Source organism: Lichenostomus cassidix, chromosome 12, assembly GCF_008360975.1.
Source record: "Lichenostomus cassidix isolate B80296 chromosome 12, HeHo_3.0, whole genome shotgun sequence".
Taxonomy (NCBI): domain Eukaryota; kingdom Metazoa; phylum Chordata; class Aves; order Passeriformes; family Meliphagidae; genus Lichenostomus; species Lichenostomus cassidix.
In genome coordinates this window covers 14,379,076-14,394,601 of record NC_139493.1, presented here as the reverse complement: position 1 = coordinate 14,394,601, position 15,526 = coordinate 14,379,076, and the positions used below count along the sequence as shown (strand labels likewise).

The 15,526-nt window shown below is 46.0% G+C and overlaps 1 long non-coding RNA gene across 2 annotated transcripts in view; it reads right to left on the bottom strand.

Annotated features, from left to right (window-relative positions):
- The window catches only part of LOC146431789 (uncharacterized), a 165,967-nt gene that overhangs the window by 149,208 nt on the left and 1,233 nt on the right, over positions 1-15,526 (bottom strand). The gene's annotated exons all lie outside the window — the stretch shown is intronic.

Genomic DNA, 15,526 nt, shown 5'->3' with positions numbered 1-15,526 from the left:
TGGGGTTTTTTGTTTTGTTGTTCATTTTGGGTTTGGGGTGGGCATTTGCACTAGAGCTACTGCATTGTCTCCTCTGTTCCTCAGAAGACAGAGGGTACAAATACAGCGCTAGAGACATTAAAGGCAACTTAATAGTCCACATTTTCCTTTCAGATCAGCCATATGGGATTCTCTTGTGTTCACACTGGAGTTCTTTTCCCCACAGCAAATACAGAAAAATCTACTTATGTGCAGAAATACAAATTACACGACGAATTCTCAGATTCAGGTCCTGTAGCCACCTACACAGGGATTGCACGTGTGTACATGAATCCTCCAATTTGCCCACTTGCCCAGTTCTTCACTTTTTTAAAGTTTCAACATCCCTCTGACCCCTCACAGGCAGGAAAACAAAGAAACAGTTAGGTAAAATTTCATGTTTGCTCACACCAGATCCTAGACTATTCCCCCTGCCCCTTTTCCTGAGCCTCCAGAAGATGGCCACAGGAAGCCTGCTACTGATGGCCACTCCTGCCAGCACACAGCTCCCTGTCCTGCTCTCCAGCAGCTTCCAGCCCCAGGCAAGCTCTGCTGCTGGGGGATGCCCAGCCTGGGTGAGGTCCTTCAGGGACTCAGAGTAAAACACTCCAGCAGCCTTCTGCTCTAGTGAGCAGCCACAGGCCACTAAAGCAATAAAACATGTCACACCGAGACACTGCTTGAGCCAAAATGCATGCCAGTGAGTTAAAGGCTTGTTCCTCACACTCAGCATCATCCTCTGCAGCTCCCAAGCTCTCCTAAGAGGAGTCAGCTGCAGTGCAGAGCACCTGAACTGAAGAGCCCTCATTAACACAGAGCTCCTGCCCCTGTCTGAGGTGCTGAGAGCCACCTTGTGCCTTCAGAGCCAACACTGAGACAGAGCATCTGAAACACACACAGACACAGGAACTCGCTCAGTGCAGATCCGCTGCTCTTGCCCTGAGCATGAGGTAGAGGAATCAGTGAATCTCAGGGAGTTTTGCCAGACCAAAGTCACTTGCACACCATTTTCAGGAGCTGAGTACAGTCAAGGAAGAAGCTCTCCTCTAGCCACAGCTCTGTACCCATAGCCAAAATTACAGCAAAGGCATCATTCCTCTGGCTGATGGACAACTCAGCCCCATGCAGTTCTGAATGTTTCTTTGTGAGACCACAAGCTTGCAGTGATGAGCACAGAGCAACTCTATCAGCTTCCACCTCCTCTTTCATACTGAATATTCCAGAATATTGATGCCATAAGCTAGTCACAAACATGATTTCCCTCCTGTCCCAGGCCACAGCAAGGACTCTGTGAACAACCATTTCCACTTGGGAACAAACCTGGCCAGTATTTCGCTCTGCCAGGGGTGCCCCTGGCTCTCCCCAATCTCCCTGAAGGCACGTTGCCAAATTTCCCCTTGTCTTGCTGATTACTCAGAGTTAACTCAAAGCACACATCCCTGGACCCCTTTGCATTAATAAGCAACACCCAACATCAGCCCCTCTGCACCAGCAAAAAGCTGTGGAATAAGCCCAGGGAGCTGAAGTTAGAGCAAGGCTTTGCAAGATAAAGATAATGGCCCAAGTGGTGGTGAGGTAGATATTGCCCTTGGCAAGGGTAATTTCCTCAAAGCCTGACCAAACCCAACTGTCTGGGCAGGACATGGTCAATCAACAGAACCCCGCATCTTGGATAAATACAGTTTTTACATTTTCAGTTGGAAAACTGGAGACAGATTGAGTACCCTTGTACAAAACCTGCATTTTTGTACTTTAAAGGTACATTTAAATTGTTGACTTTTGACAGTTTTCTAGGAAAAAACACAATTGAAATGAGAGCTGTGTTCTGATGGCCTCTGTTATTTTTGCAATGCTCTTCACCTGAAATCCAGCCTTGGGGGTTTGTTTTGCTTAAAAAAAAAAAAACAAAAAAAACCCTCAAAACCAACAAACCAAAAAAACAGAACTCTCCAAATTCTCCACAAAAGAGAAAATGTAGCTCTTAAACCTTTTTTAAGATGTACTTTTTGCACCCAAAGGTTTGAAAGCTATGCCAGGGGCTGCCTCAGAGCAGGATGAAGGCATTCTGGCAGGAGCAGGTTTGCAGGCTGCAGCTCCAGATACTTGCAGTGCCCTTTGGCTGCTGCTGTAACGTGACCCTCGTGGAAAATCTGGGGGTCACTCTGGCTGTAATAGTGGGAAAAACCCCCCAACATTTTTTTCCTGATGTAGCATTTGAGAAAGAGGTTTGACAGCTGCTTATCTCAAACCCAACACTTCAGTTAGAGGGTCCAGCCCTGACTTCCATTCCACTTTTAACCCTCACAAACACTTCATGGTCTCCTCCTCCGGTAACAACTCACTCCTTGATATCCACCTCCCGTAACAACTCACTCCTTGATCTCCTCCTCCTGTAACAACTCACTCCTCGAGTGAGGACAAGAGCTCTTCTAAGGCCTGTGGTTACTCTGGGAGGAGCCTGGCATTCCCTGAGCACCTTTGTACCCACCCCACGGATAGGCCGTGTGTACTGGACACACCTCTGCAGTATTGCCTCTTCTTAAGCTATGTTTAAAGTACTTGGACTCACGTGCATGTTTACCAGAGGGCAGACTAAGGAAGCCATAAGTTGATTCAGGAAAGAGCTGGACTCATCCCTTGAGCTTCACTCTAACCCCAAGGATGGTTTGATCTGCAAGGCCATTCAGCACAGGGAAGAAGAGTCTGAGCATGCTGCAGAGGATTTCCAACACCCTCATGTGTAAGATGGGACCCCAGTGCACAAAAGGATCAGGCTGAGACAACCAGTGCTTGGTCAGGAAAAAAGTCTAAAATTCTACCCAAATTTAGCAACTTCAGATGTGTGCTTGGCTTTGAAGAGTGATGATAATCCAGCAGGATTTGCGTAGAGCCACCGTGAGAGGTGAGAACAGGTTCTAAATACAATCCTACATGACTGAATTTTAAGCACTCCAGTTGGATCTTTTTGGCATTAAAGTGACAATCTTGGCATCATCACTCCCACAGTTGTCTGCAATTAACAGTTGCCACATTGAAGCCTCCTTGTCTTTGCTAATGTCCAGACCCTGCCTGATGCCCCACCAAGGTGGCAAATGAGGCAGCAGAGCAGGATAGGAGGTGTTCTGCTGGAGGAACCTCAGTCACTTTGTACTTCCCCTTGTTGAACTGCATCAGGCTCCTGTTGGCCCATTTCTCCAGCCTGTCCAGGTCCCTCTCGATGACAGCACAACCCCCTTGTGTATCAGCCTCTCCTCCCAGTTTTGCATTGCCTTCAGCAGAAGGATACTGAATAAAGTACTTACATAAAAAAAGAGAATAATAATATTTTTTCACATTTTACACCAAATATATGATCTTATACAATTCCACAAAGCTGTACCTGAAGCCTGCGGATGTGTTTGAAGAAACTTCACGTGTGCATGACCAGCTCATAGCTTAAAGACCTCAGATCCAACAGCCAATCTCCAGCCAATGCTGGAAAAGGGAAAGTCCTACAGAGAGACAATGATACACATCCTATCCTGTCATTCCTTCCTTCTTTTATTTTATTGGTAAATTAAAATTATATCATTAAAAACCAGCAGCTGCAACTCAGGCCAATATCCTCTATGGATGACTCACCCTCTCTTGTGGGGTTTTTTTTGGAATATGTTTCTGAGGAAATGAAAACGCACTAGTGTCTTTCCCTCTGCTTCCTTACAGAACACATTATTCTCCTGCATAGATGCTGATGTGCATCTCTGTGGATCCTCTCTGTGTCAGGCTATGGGAGCTGTCTGATTTTTGGGATCATGTGCACAGTGGGAGTCCAAAGGAAGTAAAGGGGCATCATATCACACCTGCCACTGGTGTGGCAGAAATGAGAAGGATGAAAATACCCATGAGACAGGAGTGACTGAAACAAGTGAGGCAGAGAAACAAAAGAAAGCACTCCCTAGACAAAAAGAGGCCATATGGTGCTCTGGCCAAGGGATGACAGCCAAGTGACAGCTGAGTTTTAGTGGTAGACCACTGGGCACACCCAACGCTATATTACATGGCTTTGCAAGACCATGAGAAACTGAAATAAGGAAGTCAAGGTGTCCCAATTCTTTCCCCTTTTTTCTACAGAATGCTGGGATTTCAGAGCTTTTCTCTGCTGGAGGGAGCTGTCTGCCCTGAAGGTTCTCCTGCACTCTGGCACAGCTTTTGATGTACATCAGGCTGAGTCCTGGTGTCTCAAAGCTGACTCAGGCTTGGCCCACTGAGCTTTGTGTGCTGGCCATGAAAGGAGTGGATCCCCCACTGCTGGCAGATGCTGAGCTTCTCTGATGTTCCATATTTTTAAGTGCTTTTGGGACTTCTGCTCTAAAACGCTTCCCTTTAATTTCCATTTAATTTCCTTAAAATTGTCACTGGAGCTGTTGATATCTCTGACGTGTGTCAAATGCATCCTTTTCTCTGCTGTCTCTTTCTCCCCCACTATGCAGTACATATAAAGATTTAAAAAAAGATTTTTGGCTCAGCACTTCACTACCTCCTCCACACTTTCTTGAGCATTCAGCCTCCTTTTTTTTAATTTAAAAACCCTAATGTAGTGCACCCAATTGAACACATAATTGTTTCAAGTAGAGTTTCCCCAGAGAATTATATAATCTCAACCTGTCTCCTTTAGGCAGCATATAATCATACAATCTACTGGCTCTTTGTTTCTCTTCTTTCTTCTTCCTTTTTTTTTTTTTTTCCCCTCCCAAATACTTGTAATAAGCCTTCCACCTTGTCTAGACATTTCTGACATATGCTGCATTTACCTCATCTTCAGCTGCTGCAGCCAGGAGATGCAGCAGTTCTGCTCCTTCCACAGCTACATCCTGGATCTCAACACCCCCCCCCCCGACAAGTCCTTATTCCAGCTGCTCCTCTGCCAGTGCTATTTCTACCTGTTGCAGAAAGATGTGTATTTCCAGCTGTGTAGTTCATCTCAGGGAGGGATTTTTTTTTTCAATTTTGCAGCTGTTACTCTATTAGGGTGAAGGTTCCCTCTCAATGGGAAAATACTTGCAGTGAACGAAATTGGCCACATTTGATAAAGGATACTCTCGCTGGTAGTTTGAAATACTGCTGCAGCTCTCAGTGGGAATTCTGGGGGAACCTCTGGTCAGCTGCAGTTCCCATGGTGCTGCACTGCTTCATGCCTTCAAACTACCATTAAGAGTCCTGGGCAGCATGCTACTACTGGAAAAGCTCAATTTTCCATAGGCAAAAGGCCCTGTCTTCCCAAACCCAATTTGAATAAGCCCAGGCCTTCAACTCATGCTAAGACAGAAATTAGGTTTTCTCTGAGTTTGGCAGAAAACTCCTTCCCAGTGCACAGCTTCCATGGGGGCACAGAGAGCAGAGAGCAAAATTATTTGCAATCGTGTGTTTGAAATGTGTAAACAAAATTACCTTGGAGTGAGTTCACATCCCTTCAGATCTTGCTTTCGCCAACAATCTAGCAAATATGTTCCCTGGCAGGAATGTTTGCTGAGACAATGGATCACATTTTTCAGCCCTTTGTTCTATGTAACGTTGAAATATGTAGTGGTGAGTATTTACCTCTCCAACCTGATCATCAGAACTACCCTCATCCACTTGGAGATTAGGAACATACCACATACATGATGTGTCCAAACATCGAAACTTTGAATCCAAGCAACAGATTTGAAGATTGTGTTTGCACAGCCTTAAAGGTCCCAAGTAGCTGCACCAACAACCTCCTTACAAAGCAACTGCAAAGCCCTGGGGCACTCCATGTAGGTGAAGAAAGGAGGAAATAGCTTGAAATTGATATGGTTCCATGCAGGTTCCCTCTCAGGTAACATGTCCCATGTTTACACAGGCACTCGTATTTTTGAACTTGCTCAGGCCAGTTGACCTAAGAGTTCCTACATTTCCCTCACAACCTACTTTTTCCTGGCTTTCCAGGCTCCTGTTCCACCAGAAGCAAATTATCACCAGTGACACTGAGACACATTTAAAGCAGATCCTTCCCAACTTTCTCACATTACCTCAGTCTGACTGGTGTTGATATTACATTCTACAAGAATTAGGAAGGGATTGCCTATATTTTGAGGACCAAGCACACAAACAAGATCCATGGGCAACCTACAGCTTAACTTCATTCTGGTCCCTGAATAGAAATGGGCCTGTATTTGAATACTTAGCCTGGGGTGCTGACCAGGCTGCTCTTGCTGCCAAAAATAAAAGTCCCAATCCCAAGCACTTCCCTGTGCCCGGTGCCACAGCCCTGTGTAACAAAGGTGAGCCCACCCACACTTCCCACCCACACAGATCCTCAGCCCCACTTCACAGCTCTTCTTGACCCCATGAAAAGCAGGAGAGGTCTCTTTTCTGGTCCAATCTAAGGAACAGGGCTACCACCTCCCAAAGCCATTGGGTGAGACAGATCTTCTACTGTGTGAAGTTCTGGGCCCCACAACTTCACAATTGTGAAGGTGCTTGAATGCATCCAGAGGAAGGCAACAGAGCTGCTGAAAGGGCTAAAGCAATGTCCTGTCAGGAGCAGTTCAGGACTCTGGGTTTGTCCAGTTTGGAGAAAAGGAAGATGAGGGGTGACCTCATTGCTCCCTGCAGCTTCCAGACAAAAGGAAGTGGAAAGTGCTGATCTCCCTGGTAATCAGTGCTATGACATGTGGGAATAGCTCAAAGCTACATCAGGGGAGGTTTAGAGTGGACATCAGGCAGCATTTCTTTACTGAGAGGATAGTCAAACACTGAAACAGGATTCCTAGTGGACAATTAGTTCCCCAATGCTGTCGGTGTTTAAGAGGCATTTGGACAATGCACATAGAAACACACTAACTTTTGGTCAGCCTTGAATCAGTCTGGGCATTCAACTACACAATCATTGTAGGTCTCCTCCAAATGAAATAGTCTATTCTATTCTACCACGTGTTTCCTAATTTAACTAGCCACTGACAATTGCAACCCATTTCCAAATATGCATGGCAGCCTGTACCAGCAATATTACTAACAGCCCCAGACATTCCAAATGTATATGCAAGAAATCTAAAAGTGATGGTTGTTTTCTTTTTCAAACATATGTTTTTGTTTCTCTATTTCCCCTTTGAATTTCAAGCACTGTGTTTACCAGGTTGTTTTTTGTTTCTCTATTTCCCCTTCAAGCACTGTGTTTACCAGGTTGTTTCAGGAACTGTGATGTGCTGCTGAAAAGAGACATTTCCTTGATTCAGGACCTTGGTTTTCAATGAAACTCAGTGTAATGTTGCAACAGACTGCTGTAACCCTGATACATATCTCATTTGCAGCACTTGTACAAAAATGAATCATTCCTAGATAATGATTCGTGGGATTCTGAAGTAGCTGTGAGACAACAGCAGGCTGCACTTCTACGTGTGTCATGCCAATTCCAGGTGACACCAGCAATGTGCTCTGGTCCCCAAAGTGCAGAGCTGAGTACACCAGACAGTCCCAGGAGCCAGGAGAGCTGGCCTTTTGACTTGCGGATTGATTCATTCACCAATTCCCAGGAAGTCACAGGAAATTATTCATTTTATCCCTCACAGAATGGACTATGAGGGTCGCTCCTTGAGGGGAGCAGCAGTTCTCTGTGACCTGTGGTTGGGACTCACAACAAACACCATCCTGTTATCCCTTGTTAGTTGTGTTGTTCTCATGGCAGGACCACCACACAGACAGCAGCCAAGCAAACTTCTGCAATTCCACACGAATGCGGTAAAGCGAAACTAAAGCCCTTCTCCCCATTTCTATGCCACAGGGAGGTCACAGAGCAGCAAAACAATGTGACTTCTTGGTGGTGATTTGGCAACCATTAGCTGGAATTGATGTTTAAGCCTGGAGGGTCTCCACTTGCTCCTTACTTAGGTAAAATATCTGTGAGGCAGCTTTCACTGGATCCCTCCCCTCCCATCCCAGGTGGAGAGCCACAGGGTTGTATCCCAGATAATAGGAAAGCTGGGCTTGTACCTCAGTTATTCCCCAGTGTTACAGCTGCATCCTTCCACAGAGCTAAGCAGGGGCTGTTCTGTTAGGGAAGAGTGTGAACTCTCACACTCTCCATAGCAGGACCCAGAAGCTCTGGTGACTTGAAGCAAGATGTGGATGAGACTGTCAAGGGAGGCACCAGTCCGGGTGAGGAGAAGAACAAATCCCACATGGTTTAACATGACCTGTTGTGCTATCCATGACCATTATTTGCTGCTACCAGTCCACCTGCAATGGCCAGGGCCTGGCCACGATGTCTGGCAGCAGTGCCCTGGGCCACTACTGTGCCTTAGAAAATGGTTTCATCTCCGAACAATGTTCTGTGTGAATGTTCCTTCTCCACTGGCAGCACCAACCCACCAGAACATTAATGAGAAACTAACAGAGACAAGCTAATGCAAAACAGTAATGAAGATTAATGTCTCCCCAGAGTAGAGGCTGACAGAGACCTAGTGCACCACAACGGCATTTGGAGGGTCAAAAGTGGGTCAATGAAAGCTAATTAATAGCAAATCTCTCTCTTAATTACAGCATGGTGTGTAGGGATTTCAAATAAGCTGCTTGCTCCATTCTAGACACTGAATTCCCAAGCTGGGAACCATAAGCCATGCAGGAATTTGATGGCATATCTGGGCACAGGTCCCTCAACTGAGAAACAAGCAGAGCCAGAAGACTGGGCAGGGTGGGCTTCATGCCCTAATAGCAACCAGAAGTCTTGGTTTTGGAAGATGCATTGGATAACTTTGTGTAACACAGAACACAGCACAGAACCTCAGTAGGGTCCTGCCTACTCACTACAGCAGCAAGTGATTCCTGGGGAGGAATTTCAGGTCAGGCTGTGGTTTCTCCTCAACAATAAGGTCCTGCCACCCTTCAGCAGTCTTTGGAGTCAGCAATCCTACAGTACAATTCCCTGATGCACAGTCTATCACCAAGGGAACTGAGATTTGTACATGGCTTCATGGCATGGCCTTAACAAGTCTGTCAGAGGGTTTCATCAAGGGCTGTCATCTACAGAGACATTATTATTGGACTGAAAAGTTCCCGAACACAGAAGCAGCACAGGAAGACCCTGCAACTCTGGGGAGCCTTGCCATTTGGGAATTTGACTGAGTTCCCAAGCCTGTTTCTCACTCCTGTTGTGACCTTCCCTCACTTCAACACCCTCACCTTGATTCCTGGCCCACCAGGACTGTATGAAGACTTTGGTGGCAGGCAGTGTAGCATCCCAGGTAATGCTCCTGCCTCTGCTACTTGTGTGTCTGCACTGCTCCGTGCAACAGCCTTTGCCAGGCCTTCAAGGCATGACCATCATATGCACATGGTGAAGATGCTTCCATTCCTCCTTTGCCTGCCCTGGACAAACCCACAGAAGAGGAAAAAAAGCCAACAATTCCCCTGGGCCATCCTGTGCTGAGAGGTTGAACTGGAGAAGAAAGCACCAAGCTTGGCTGCTCTACATGAGCCATAAAGCAGCAAACACTTAGGATTCCTGTCTTGCCTGGCTGGAGCCCAAGTGGAAGCAAATCCTCTGCAGGCAGGGCTGTCCTGCCAGCTCCATGATCTCACGGAGGGAAAACACACTGGGGCTAAAGAAAAATCAATGACTTTGCACATGTCTTTGCAAGGCTGCATTCAGAGAGGTGACTGGCACTGAAACTGCCCTACTTACCACAAAAAGCGGTGACAGTGCCACCACCACAGCAGGGGACAGGCAGAGTCCAGGCCTTGTTTCAGCCCTTGTGTTCTAATTGGAGCAGGCTGTGCTGCCAACAAGAAAACAGGATCAGAGCTACATATCTCCCACTATGCTTTCAAAGGTAAGACAGCTGCATTTAACTCTTGCCTGGCTGACATTCACAGCACCAGTCCATGGACACTGCCCATGGGAGCATAGAAATGACGGTGGGAGGAAATCAATAGACTGCAAAGATTCCCAGTGGTTCTGCAGTCAGGGATACCACAGCACCTCAGCTGGAACATTTCACCTTTAAAAAACATTCAGCTTTACTGCTGGATAAACAAGAATCACTTAACACACCAGCAGAGTGCATAGAAGCCATCCTGAGCCTGTCTGACTTCTCACATGGTGAGCATCTTAAGTACTTCTGCTCCAGCATGAGCAGAGGTCTGAAGTGGGCTTTATGAGGGGCTGGTTCAGGCCAAAAGTCTGTGTCTAGAGGCAATCTGTGCCTCTTGCTAGAAATGTGCTGCCCAGGCACTATGGGAAAATGCTGCTTTCATTTAAACATTTAATTAAAGCTACCTAGGTGTCCTGTTAAGCTGTGTATTTAAAGGAAGTACATACCCACCTCCCACTGGTAGCAGAAGGACTTAGGTACCTAATTCTGATGGTCTTTGAAAACCCTGCCTTTCAATGCTCAAAGGTCTGCTCTAAATTGCCAGATCATTGCTGATACCATGTGTGTGCTGTCAAATGATTGGCAGTAGAGCTACCTTACACTGATTCACCTTCTTCTGACTCATAGTCATTTATCTGCACTATTTCCAGCACTAGGAATTAAAAGAATGATATATGTTTTCCATACATTCACAAGAGAACTCATAAACACCACAAATGCACAACTTCATGTCTAGCCATGCCAGGCTCTCCTAACTTCTCAGCCAAATAAAATCAAACAGATCTGAACTGTAGGCATGCTGAACCAAGTCGAAGGAAATATTATTCCAGAAAAAAACCTTTTTCCCCTTTTTAAGGCAAATTCCAGCAATGTGAAGGCTCTCAGACTCAAAGACAAAGCATTTCCTCTTTACTACAGAACTAGTCCCTCCTGGCTGGTCTTGGCTTGTGCCTCTACACTGTGATAGAGGGAATGCTTAGAGGGCTGAAAAAGCCCTCCTGGCTCTATGGTGTTCTTCTAGTTTCGGGTTTACAACTGCCGAGCAGCTGGTGCCAGCCATGACACAGCTGTGCCCCAGCACAGAGCACCAAACAGCTCCCACACGAGCCATGTCCAGCTGTGATGTTGAGGCTCTGAGCCCTGCAGTTCTGTCCAGTGGTGTCCAAACTTCAGCCTGGTGACCTAACCCCCCAGGGCCCAGGAGGCAGCACATTCCTCTAACATTTGGGTGCTTCGGCAGGGATGCCTAGCCAAGTAAAAACCAGCAGAGGATTGATTTCAGCTTCTAAATCCAACTGTCAAGTTAGGTGTATTTCTAGGCTTGTGCTAGGCAGTGGAGCGACCCCTTGCTGTCATCATTAGGTGCTTGACCCCAAGGCCCCTGAAATTGCAGGATAATGGTGTATAGCAGCCAAGGTACTGGGACAGTAGCAAATTTGGCTACATTTAAACTGAACCATTTATCTCAGGATACATCACACCACTTCTGACCACTTCCTGAGATGAACCAGTGGAGATAAAACTGCTAATTTGAGTCTCAACAAAGAGCAGTGTCCTTGGATTGAGCTGAATGCAGAGTTAGGGAAACTTCTCCCAGAACCTGACTCTGAATCACTCTTCGAACTCTGAATCACTTGGTTTTAGCTCAGCCACCAAGTCCAGCTAAGAGCAAAATGACCATGTGTAGTTCCCCCAGGGAAATACTCGGTGGCTGCCTTCCCACAAGAGAGGAACCGAGATTGCTCCAGCTGGGCCAGCTCTGTGGGCACTGTGTGCAAACCAGTGGGCCAAAGAACAGCCAGCCCTGAGACAGGATGGCTTTTTGGGTTTTAATTTGGTTTTGTGAAGGCTGAAGGGAGGCCCTGAGACTCAGTGCACAGGCTCAAAGAACATAAGGCAAAATCATGCCATGCCTGTTGCAGCTCTGAGGTCAGATAATCAGGGAGACTGCTTTCTAGGGGTCATTACAGGAGATCTGTGAGGGGAAACGAATGCTTGTAAGATATGTAATTGAATGGAATAAATAACAGTTAGTGAAACGTGAGGATAAGTATTAAACTGATTAAAAGCTATCCAAGCTGAAGAGAATTAAAAATAAATGAAACCCAGAAACAAGCCTAATGAACAATTGCTTCACAACTGTTCCTAAATCATCTTTCAAAAAAAACCCCAAATTTTTAAAATTACAGATTTGTTTTTTTATTAAAAATGTTAAGAAAAAGGAAATCAAATAGGGCCTTGTAAGGATTCATTTAAACAATACATGGAAAATAACTCCAGAAAGCTCCTACTTCCCTCTGGTATGGATTGCAAGAATTCCCCAATCACTTTTTTACCCATTTAAGCAGGTTCTCTCTCTCCCTGTGCCTCCTGGACACTGAGTGCTCTTCCAGCATTAAGGACAGCCAAATGCAATTTAGCCAAATTCACACCTTTCACTCTATAATCTGCAATCTCTGTGTCAGCCTTCTGTGTGGGGAAGGAGGGCCATAAGAGGTCAAATGCACCATTTGGTAACACTCTCCCTTTTCTGGGCTTCCTTCAGATTTTTGTTCTCCTCACAGTGGAATCTCCCAGCTGTGAGCACATGGCACCTCATGGTCAGGACATGGCTAGTGCTCCTTGCAGGCACAAATCCAATTTCAAATGCAAAAGCAGGTTCTTAAAAAAAAAAAAAAAAAAGAAAAAGCAAGCAACCCCTCAAGGTAGCAGACTGTGTGATGGATATTAGCCATGCACTTAAATGTCCTGCTGAATCAGGGCCATGGCCTATCGATTATGACACTACATTAATGACGTAATTTTCTCAGAAATGATGATGGAGTCTGGATCGTGGCCAACGTTACCCAGCACATACAGCAACAGCAGCCTGTGGATCTGCCCCACCACGGCCCCTGGCCTGACAACACACCTTTACATGCCCTCTGGGTCCAGCACGGTGGGTCTGTAGGGCTGGCAGCACATTGTCTTGCCAGGGGCAGAGCTGAGCAGGGAATATTTGCTGATTGCAGGTGGACTGTTCAGAGGTTTATAGCTGGGCCTGTTGTGGTTTAACCCAGTAGGCAGCCAAGCACCACACAGCTGCTTGTTCACTCCCCCCACAGTGGTATGGGGAAGAGAATTAGGGGAAAAAAGCCATTCCCCCTTGTTCTGTCACTACATGCTCTTGTAAAAAGTACCTCTCCATCTTTCCTATTATCAACATTATTCTCCTCCTAATTCCAAAGCACAACACCTTACAAGCTACTAGGAAGAAAATTAACTCTATCCCAGCTGAAACCTGGACACAAGTCACTAAATGTGACTTAATTAATAAAAATTAATTAGCTAGCATTAATAAAATAAAATCCATTAGCAGTCACTCTAAGAGCTGTACAGAAAGGTTGCAAAGGAAAGTCTATTCAAGAGCCAAACGACAGCTCCGGCACCATCTCCACCGTGTGTATTTGATACCACCAATGCCTTAACATTCCAGGCCAGTTCCCTACATGGAGTGAATCTCCAGACTGTTCTGGTGCCTGCCAAGCACTGGGCATGGCTCTGCCCTCACTGTTCCAGGGGAGCTGTGGACAGAAGGAGCAGCCATCATGCAGAAGATGATGTTTTTCTCTGCAGTTCTCAGCTGCAAAGGGCTGATCCAAACTAGAGGCACTGCCAGCTTGCTCTGTGGTCCCCATCCTTTCATCTCTTTGGCCAACCCCAGGAATACATAGAGCCACAATATACAAATCTCATCTTGTTTATCCTGAGCACCACCTTGCACTGCTAACAGGGTTTGTGGCCTCTTCAAGTTCCTGCAGCAGAGCTCCAGGGTGCAAGCCCATGATTACAGCATCTTATCCTGACCTGGTCCTGGGAAGCTGCACTCAGTGGGTTGGTATACCTGTCCTGAAACACCCAAGTCATACACTGCTGCAGCTACTCAACGTACAGAATATTTCCCCTCCCCTCCCTCTTGTATCTTTACCCCAAATTTTAAAGCCATGCATCTTTCTGTCACGCACCCACCCACACAAGCCCATTGGCAGGGTTTCATTTGCAACATCCAGGGGACAGCAATCTCGCCCACTTTCCCCAGGGGCAGTATGGATTTCTCCAGGAACTAACACTGCAGGTGCAGGGACCTGGATAGACACAGCAGGGTGCCAACCGTGCCCTTGTCGGAAGCAACCAGCTTCCCCATTCACATCCTGCTGCCCTGAATTAAAGCTGGTTCACGCCCAGCTGCATTCACAGGGCAGCGCTCAAGTTAATGATGCAGGAGAGCAGCCTGGTGTGACTTCGAAGGAAGGGGAGAATGTGCTTCCAGCTTTTCCATAACAGTTAATGATTAACACCTTTCATGGTCACAGAAGGCACTGGCCTCCTTACAAGCTCCCCTTATCAGCCATAATTATTTCCTGATCTGCTCTCGCCTGACTACCTGGCAGACTTATGCACAACACCCCTGAATCACCTGACTGCATTTATTGCCCTATATTCCAAGCCAAATGGATCTCTGCTATGTCAGCTGCAATATTTACAACACTACAGTTATTTCCCCCTGCCCATGCCCAAATACAAAAGCTGTTCTGCCCCCCACCTTGCCCTTTACACCATCCCTCTTTCAGTGACAAAGCAAAACAGAACAGTCATCTAAATACCTCAGCTCTCCTTTCTCTTCTTCCCCCAAAGCACCTCTTGTATACAGCCCAGGGGGTTACTGCTGCTATCTTCCTAAGTCCACTTTAAGTTTTCAACCATTTTAATTCCATCGGTATTGCCTCAATATCTAAATTAATTTACACTTCTGCCTTTTTTTTTTTTTCTAACAAAGTAGCTCACCTCCATAGAGGAGAGGGACATAAATCCAAGGCATAAACATAAACGTGTCACCCACATGGCATGTCATCTGCCTCAGGAGGAGAGCTCAGAGTCACCAGCTTAACTCTGTTACTGAATAAAAATAGATAAGAGTACCAGATAGTGACCAGCAAGGTTGCTCTGAGCAAATGAAGCCCTACATGAGTGGAACTAGTGGAAATTGCCAAGAGTGGGAAGATGGCTTGAACTTAGGTTAAAAAAAAAGAAACTTAAATAAAAGCAAAAATGGGAAATGCAGCCCTTATTGCAGCTCTGATGAACAAACCTATTCTTAGTGAAGATGCAGCTGTGTAGTCTATAAGTAGCACATGCCCATGTAACACATATGCTGTCCAAGAGTTTTATATCAAAACACATACAAAAGGGAACAGTGGTCTACAGGTGCAGAGGAGAAGAGTGACACAATGGAAACATGGTAATTCATTATCAAATTCATTTTCTCAACAAGACAATAGCATCTACAAAAAGGAATAAAAATGTAACAAAGGGGGATTTCATCTTCACTGCCTAAGTTTAGGAAAAACATTTTAGTGAAATTCAAAACCACAAAATGAGTCAGGGATGTACACAGAATAATCCCAGGGCCAGATTACACTGGTGTTACCAGCACCAGTGCCTGACACACGGCTGACTCCCATCCAGGGGGTTACAAGGCCACTCTGAAACATTTGCAATCTACAGCTCAAACCAATGCTTCGTCTTTCTTCCTAGCACACCATCCACATAACCCAGACAGGAACTCTGGGAGTCCTCAAATGTGACCAAGAATTTGAAAA